Raw genomic sequence first — 8,527 nt, 5'->3', positions numbered from 1 at the left:
TTTGCACTTAAGGCTGTTTAACTTAAACATTTTTCCTGTTTTCTCAACCTGGCCAACTCCTACGCATCCTTCAGGACTAAGTTTAAACAACAGGTTTTGCCAACCCTTCAGCAGGATGAGCAGTTCCCTCTCTGTCATGCTGACTTCAAGCATGTATCACATTACATCATATTATGACATTTGACTGTCTCACTGAACTACTGGAGAAGAGTTACTTGCTTGTATCAGACAGTACCTACCATATAGTAAGTGATCAATAAGGTTTTAATGAATGAAAGATTGCAGTTATGAATGAACAGGAAATCGCTGGATGGGGATGGGACATAGAGGGAGAAGGTTAATTCCTGACTTTCAGGTACATGTAATCACCTTTCATACCCATAGAAGAATAGCCTTCAAGCACTGCAAACTAAGTTTCCAAGCATGCAGAGATAATATGGCTACATTATTGGAAATAGATATAATACATTCATAAGAACAAGATACATCATTAAATAAGATACATTATGAGCCATAGCTCTTGCTCTGATGCAATGTCTACAAAAGAAGAGTTACTTGCTTTTCTAGGGTGGACTGTCATACATCCTGAGGCAAACTGACATATTTGACATTTATCAAGGCCAAATCATTCTGATCTTCTGCAGTGTCATTAAAAGAGGATATTTTCCTCACTCAGTATGAATGCCAGCTTTCCTGTTCAACAAGTTCCACTTAGTTAAAATGAAACTGCTCTCCCTCCTGATGGAATCTCTTATTATAACTGTTCAACTATTTAAAGAGTCCAAGATAGATCATGCAACAGGAAGAAAGATCCTGTGTAATTAACCTGATTTGGATGAGATCCTTTAGCTTCTGCAATTCTGCACTGTCCTGGTTCTCTTCCACCTGGATTTCTAGAAATCTAAGACCCAAAAAATAATCTTATGAATTGTCTAGTCCAAATCTCTGAGTAATTTCTCTGACTTCATCTTTGCCCTCTTCACTTGGAACTCAACTTCCCCCACTAAATCCTCAATTTCCCCCTCAGTTCAACTCTTGACATTCTGTTTGTCCATTCAGTCATTTCTACATTCATTCACCCAACACATATTGACTGAGTGCCTTCTGTGAACAAGTGTCTTCTTTACACCGAGGTTGCTGCAATGAACAATACAGACAGACCAGGTCTGTTCTCTCAATAACTTTCACTGAAGTGGTGGGACCACATTCATTCCCAAGGAATTGACTCTCATCTCGGGATAACTTATTTCTTTTCAGGGATTCCGTGTCTGGAGTTCCAGCCCCCCAGCCTGCTTCATGGTCATGTGTTGCTAGCACCTCAAACTCAACATGTCCTGGACCAAATCTACCCCTCCTCCCCACATCTCTTTTCTCCTGACTTCTCTGTTTTATCAACGGTATCATCATTTCCCAGTCACCAGCCACAAAGCCTCAGAGAACCCCAGTTGCTTCCTCTTCTGCAATCCCAACACATCGCTCAGCTTTGTCTATTCTTATTCCTTCTGGACAAATGCTTTTGACATCTGTCATTTCCTTCCCTTACCTACTGCCATGTACTGAGTTCAGATCCTTGCTTCAAGCCTGTGCCGTTGCACCTTCTCACAGTGATTTTGTCCATTTACTTCCTCTTCCAGAGCGTCCTAAATCACTACTGCCTAATCAATCTTAGGGTCATGTCAGAAAGTACTGTAGGTGTTATGCAGACCGGCTTCTATCTTTCTAAAGTACTTCTTTTAAAATGATTTTCCTGCCATCACTTGCCACAAATAAATACAGTTTCAGCTCCTTGATTGGGCAATCAAAACTATCCGTGATCTGGCCTCACCTCTCCTCTTTAAGGACGTGTCTTCATAGGGTTTCTACCTACCACCTCTACCTTGGATCTCCTTTATCCTCCCTCTGCTCAAGCTTAAAACTACTCCCCTTCTCCCCCTGCCAAAAAAGAAGAAAAAAAAAAAAAAAGCATATTAGAGCTCAGTGTTCAGAACATTGATTTGGAGTTAGATGTGTACAGTTCAAAATCCTGTTCTGCCAATTACAAGCTGTACAACCTTGGGTTGGCTACCTAATATAATAATATCTTAGTTTTCTCATCCCAAAAATGTGAGGAAAAAAAACCTAACTTGTGGGACAGTTGGGAGGATTAAGTGAAATAATGCCCAGCTCATAGTATCTGATTAATTTCACCATCAAATCTGTATACCAAGCAACTGGAATTCTAAGCTACTTCTCTCGTCATGGAAGTTTCAAAGGAGGCCAAGGTAAAACTGTGAGAACCCTTTAAACATCATAGCCTCAGGCTGCCAGCGAGGTAGGAACCCCATAACCATAATGCCTTCCTGCTCTGTGCCATGATTCTCACCTTTTCTGCTCAAATAGTACTTCCTTGCTGAGGCCTTCCCTGGTCCCCATCTAAAAATCTCCATACAGCTCTCCAGGAACCTTCAGTTCACATCTGTACCTCTGTCTTCTTTATTTTCATCATAGCACTTTTCACTATGTGAAATAATCGGACTTTCCAGCTCACTCTCTTGTCTGCCTCTGTCCCAGAATGTGGGGTCCGTGCAGGTAGGGTCTTGGTCTCACTCTCCATCCTGTCCCAGCACTGCAAAGGGTGTCTGATGGAGTTGAGTAAATGTGTAAATAAATGAATTTCTGCCTCCTGAAGTGCCTCCATCCTTCAGACCCAGGGCAGATCCCTCCTCCATGAAGTCTTGTGAATAACCCCATCCACAGCAACTTGCCCTCGTTTGAAGTCCTGTAACAAATCCTCATCTACATTCATTTGAATCCCCGTGGTGTTTATGTCATGTCCTGATTTTGATGTTTCTTGTACGTGTTGTACATATCTGTATGTGACATTATTTCTTATATGTGATGTTATCATTCATATCGTACATGATTATTTACCATGTTTCTCAAATCAGACTATAAGCTCCTTGAGGTAAAGATATACTGTTATGAATCTCCCAGAATTGTTTAGCTCAATACTTTACTCATGATACACTAATTAACATCCATTTACTTATTAACCTCTAGTATGGACCTGGCACAGTTCCAGATGCTAGGAATGCAATGGCAAATAAGCAAAAAATAAACAGTGTTCCTAAGTAGTTAAGTGGGTGACATTATTCAATTATCTCAGTGTACAGATTAAGAAGAGGTGGCTCTTCAGATGTAGAAAACAAGCTTATGGTTACCAGGGAGTGAGCAGGGGGAAGGGATAAATTGGGAGATTGGGGTTGACATATACCCACTACTATATATAAAATAGATAACTAATAAGGACCTACTGTAGAGCACAGGGAACTCTACTCAATACTCTGTAATGACCTATATGGGAAAAGAATCTTAAAAAGAGTGGATATATGTATAAATATAACTGATTCACCTTGTTGTACACCTGAAACTAACACAACATTGTAAATCAACTATACTCCAAAAAAACTAAAAAAACAAAAAGAAGAAGAGGTGGTTCTTGGCTTTCTTGGAACGCATTAGAAAGCCTAGTCCGCTCAGAGACTGCCACTTCTTGGCTGGATTACCTCAGGTAGATCATGTAAGCTCTCAGAGCCTCTCCCAATCTATTAAACAAAGCAGATAATACGGTCTTACAAATTGTGAAAGAGCTATATGCAAATACCTTAAAAACTGCTAAGTTCTATGTAAATATCAATTGTTATTTTTATTACTATAATAACATAATTTAAGCAGGAACTGGAGCCATGAATAAAATACATTCAACAATGCTTTCACTCTCTTACTGATAATACTGCCTTATTCTCCAAAGATGATAAGAAGCCTGATTCTGCCTGTCACAGTGTACCAGGTGACAACCTTTGAGTAGGATTTCATGTTGCCAATTCCCTCTAAGGCCCAGCTTTCCCAGGAGTGACTGCCAACACCTCTGAGGGAATGCCTGCGCCATGCATACAGCTTTACCTGTTGCTAGAAGTCAGAAAAGGCTATGGGGCCATGAACAGAGAGCTCTAGCCCATTCAAAGTAGCTTTCTAGGTATCTGTAATAAAACTATTCAGAGAATGCCCAAACCTTTCTCATCAAAGTTTCCCTGCAGTGTCCTGCTAGGGGTCAGGGATACTTGAGCCTGGCAGTACCACCATCTCACAGTCAGCCATTTAATCCATATCTTTGTGCCTTGTGTACAAGGGTGTGTATTCCCATTTGGATTCACGTGTCTTTCAGTGAGTCACCATCTTTCTTTCCCAAAACTCATGCCTCAGCTTCCTGATTAAGGCTCATCTCCCACCCTGAGGTTGGCTTTCCAATCTGTCTGTTCTGAGTCAGGCGGTTCTTCCTTCCTGCCTCACCCCTCCACCAAGTCCCAGGGCTTGTTGCCTCAACACACAGCACTGGTGTGGGACAGGCAGGTCCATAGGTGATGTCATCTGTTTGTAAACAGTTTCTACAAATCACCTACCGCTGGAAATTACAGAATCTCAGAGACGGAAATAAGGGACCCTCCCATCCAGAGTAGGATTGCCTTTCAGAGCCTCCCTGACGGGGTTTGCTTGATCTTAGCTTTAAATATCCTGGATGAATCAGTAAAGCATTTCTGACCTTGCCTCTGAGCAAGTACCTTTTGCTGGGTGGATGCCATGACAGAGATTACCAGTCATTGGGTCATTGATGAAGCAGCAACCAAGAGGCGAAGCTTCAGCTTTCTAAGAGCCTGGGTGTGTCTGCAGAGGCCTGAGTGTCCCCTGCCCTGGGTGATGGTGATTTCTAAGGCAGAGAATATGACCCCCTGAGTCTGAGAACATGGGTTTTGGAGTCAGATGGACCCAAGTTCAAATCTCATCTCCCTCACTCAGCATCTGGGGGCCTGGGACATTTGCTAGCTGTGAGGCTTTGGCCAAGTCACTGAAAATCTCTGAGCCCCAGTTTCATCACATACAAAAAATAGGGAAATTTATGTCTATACAATGAGATTATTGGGAGGATTAAATGAGATAGTATATGTAAAGTGCCTAACCTTGTGCCCAAGGAAGCATGAGAACAGAGTAAATGCCCAATAAGTGGTAGCTATTGTCACTATTATTATTGCTGTTATTATTTCCCCTTCCCTTGTGAACCCAGCAGACACCACCGCAGGGGACATTGCTCTATTTCCTCCTCCTGAAATGAGTGGGTAAGATCTATGCCTGCAGGCTGGGGTTTCTGAGCTGCTCAGGATGGCCCCACCACAACCACCACCTTTAGGGAATGACGTTCCCATATTTCCGAGCATGGCACGTTTCACCCTGCAGAGTCCAGGAAACCCACGGCTCCTCGTGGGACCTGAGCTACAAGAATGAGCCCTGGAGGGAGAGGTTCCCAGTCTCCCGAAACGCTAAACTGGCAAAGTTCCCTTACCCAGCAAGCAAAGCAGTGGGCTGGTGAACCTCTGTGGCAAAAGTTAAGTCTCAGCCCACCTGATTCCAAAGCCCCTAAGTACTGCAGATCCAAACCTCTGCCAGGCAGCTGCCTGGGCCTGATGGGTAGGAGAGTGAGCACCTAGTGGCAAGACTCTGGAAGGCTTCCGGGGACCAAGTTGAGCAGTGAGGAGCGTAAGCCCTCGCTTGCCCATCATGCACTGACTGAGTGACTTTGAGCAAGCTCCTTAACCTCAGTTTCTCTTCTGTAAAATGGGGATAATAGCACCTACCTTGTTGAGTTGTTGTGAGATGATGCATGTCCCATAAAGCCCTCAGAACACTGTCTGGCTCTGGTACTTAATCTGCTGTTATGATTAAGTACCAGAAAGCCACTCTTGTTCAGGCATGAATTTTAGTTTCCCGCCTTTTACAAATACGCCAAGCCAGAGCTGAGTGAGAAGATGGAGTCACAGAACACGATAATAAACACAGGAATGAAAGAACAAATAGGAAAGGAAGTGTTCTCAGGAGGTAGAAGCTTTATTATGACATGTCTTCAAGAGACAATCAAATCAGTAGGCATTTATTGAGCACCTATGTATGCAAGCCCCTGCAGACAGTAGAGTCCAGTGTCCCACCCACGGCTTTCGGGTTCCCAAGGAGAAAAAGCACACGGTGGGGGGGGGGGAGGTCGGGGAGTTTTGTGGGGCTGAGTACGGGGCGGGTGTCCGAACATCCGAAGAGCACTTGGCTTTAACGGTGGCAGGCTCTGAGGCCCCGCCCCGCAGGGGAGCAGGGCATGGAGGGGCAGGGGCGCAGGGTGCGAGCAGCTCGTGAGCAGGTGCGGGGCAGCCCACCGTGGCCTCAGCATCCACTGCAGCAGCCGGAGCTCGAGCACTGAGACCTCTGGCTGCCGCCGCAGCAGCCGCGCCTGCCCTGCCGGCGGCGCCTCCTGGGAAAGCAGCAGCAGGCGACGGAGCTGGAGCCGCAGCAGCCGCAGCAGCCGCAGTCCCCGCAGCAGCCAGAGTCGCAGCAGGAGGACGGGGGAGAGGGCGCAGGGGTGGGCGCCGGCGCGGGGCACGAAGAGGGGCCCTGCGAAGAGCTGTTGCGAAATCCTTTGCCGCTCTGCTGGGAGGACATCGTCACGGAGAACCTGGAAGAAAAGCAGCTTTTCACATGCCAGCACTGTTTTCTTTCCAACACGGGGCTTTTGAGAGTTGACTTTGTGAGCACGTGAGCCTGGCGTGATGCAAGGAAGGAAACACACACACACCCCCCAAGAAAGAGGGGAATCCAAGGAACAAACCCCAAACAGGTGTTCCAGTGAGTGAGTGCCACTGAGTTAAACTGCATGGAGTGGGAAACAGTCCAGGAAAAGAATCAATGGTTTTCCATTTTCTCTGACTAGAGGATGGACCACCCAAGTTCTCCACGGTGAGAAAGGATATGGTGACAATTTTTCTGTCTGATCCAGTCCAAAATCTTCTGGCTCTTTTCCCCTCCACCATTTCGCTGTGGCCATAGACCTTCAAATGGTATTCACCTAGTCATTAGCATTGCGTCAACACTACCTCAGTCAGAAATCACACAAAGACCTACCTAAATCACACCTATGTCCGTCTGTCCCAGCCACCCAGATCTAAAGAATCCACCAACACCAGAAGCATGTCTTGGTCATTCTTTCCTGCCTATGCCTCTCATTTCCCACGACCATAAGGAAAAGGAGAGCAGTGCAGAGGATGGAAATACATCCCAGTTCAGGCAGCCAAGACCTGGGTTCCAGTCACATCTCTGCTACAGACTTGCTATGTCACTTGCAGAGTCACTCCCCCCACCCCACCTCCAATCTGGCTTCCATGTCCACATTGACACCTGGAGAGGTCAGCTCACTTGAAGCTCAAGGCATTCTCCTGGGCCCTCCTTCTGCAATCTACCTGCTGTCTGTGTTCTGCCTTCTTCTCCTCTCTGCCTTCCACTCCTCCCATCCTCTTCCCCCAGGTTCCACTTGGAGACTTACCAGACCCTGGCTTCACTGGAAGACTCACTCAGTTTTCCAACTGGAATAAACCACCTGCTAGGCAGTGGACTGAGCGTTGTCCAGCCAGGGAACCTTTTATAAGAGTACAGCTAGGCGCTGGCTCTTGGGAGGGGCCCATTTCCCAATAGACATGCTCAGCTGACACTTACATCCCAGAGACATTCGTCACTCAGGTAGCACTGTAAGTGGTGCACGTGGATATTCTAGTCACCTCACAAAGGTGCCAGGATTGCTGTAGCATGTTTACTTTCTAAACAGGACTCTGTTCATAGCTGGGAAGGCTGTGTGTTTACTAAGACTGAGCATGGAGGCTCAGGTGAGGAGAAGTCTGGCCCTTTCTTGGGACCTGTTCTCTTTGCCCTTTTCTACAGTGTACATGCACACACACACACACACACACACACTCATTCATCCCAGTGTAGTCATCTGGATGGCCATATTGTAGTTATATTGGGTTGACTACAGTCATCTGTAGTCATATTGGGTTGGCCAAAGTGTTCGATCAGGTTTTTCTGTCACATCTTATGGAAAAACCCAAACGAACTTTTTGGCCAACTCAATAGTTCACTTGTTATCTTGGTTCACATCTCTCAGGATCTTGGTCCTTGGCCCCTCGGGGAAGACCACAGTTTATGCGAAAAGCCTGCTGGATTTCACCCAGATGCTTCCATATGGGGCTGAGTGAAGATGATGTTGAAGACGTGCCTATGGGAGTATCAGTGGCAATTTCTCTGTCACTGGAAACAGGAAGAAAAACCCAGGTAAAGTTATGGAACAGTTAGGACTAGGAAACCTGTGAATGTAGTCAGGTTACCATACCCCCACACAGCCCTGGTGGGCCTAAAAGAAAAACTTGTGCAGGATGCTGGTCCAGTTGCCCAATACCAAGCCAGCTTGTGAGACTCTCCACTCCTGACCTCACCCCATACTCCCTTTGAAGGTAGGTTCTCCCTGGGGCCACTGCCTGATGTGAAGAGAAAGAAGAAAGAAAGAAGGAAAGAAGGAAGGAAGGGAGAGAGGGAGGGAGGAAGCGATAAGAAAGAGGGAGGGAGGGAGGGGGGAGAAGAGACCTTTCCCGAGATCCAATGTGCCCATGAAAAATGGTGCCTTTAG

At 46.0% G+C, this 8,527-nt stretch overlaps 1 long non-coding RNA gene across 1 annotated transcript; it reads right to left on the bottom strand.

Annotated features, from left to right (window-relative positions):
* Window positions 1–5,897: 5,897 nt before the first annotated feature.
* On the bottom strand, window positions 5,898–7,478 carry LOC130859239 (uncharacterized). The gene is made up of 2 exons (XR_009055169.1): window positions 7,394–7,478; window positions 5,898–6,529 (listed from the first exon to the last, which is right to left on the bottom strand). It is a non-coding gene; the product is annotated as an uncharacterized LOC130859239 (long non-coding RNA).
* Between the last annotated feature and the right edge of the window lie 1,049 nt (window positions 7,479–8,527).

Source organism: Hippopotamus amphibius, chromosome 1 (assembly GCF_030028045.1).
Source record: "Hippopotamus amphibius kiboko isolate mHipAmp2 chromosome 1, mHipAmp2.hap2, whole genome shotgun sequence".
Classification (NCBI taxonomy): domain Eukaryota; kingdom Metazoa; phylum Chordata; class Mammalia; order Artiodactyla; family Hippopotamidae; genus Hippopotamus; species Hippopotamus amphibius.
Note: the sequence above shows the minus strand (reverse complement) of the source record. Positions and strands in the feature narration are given on the sequence as shown.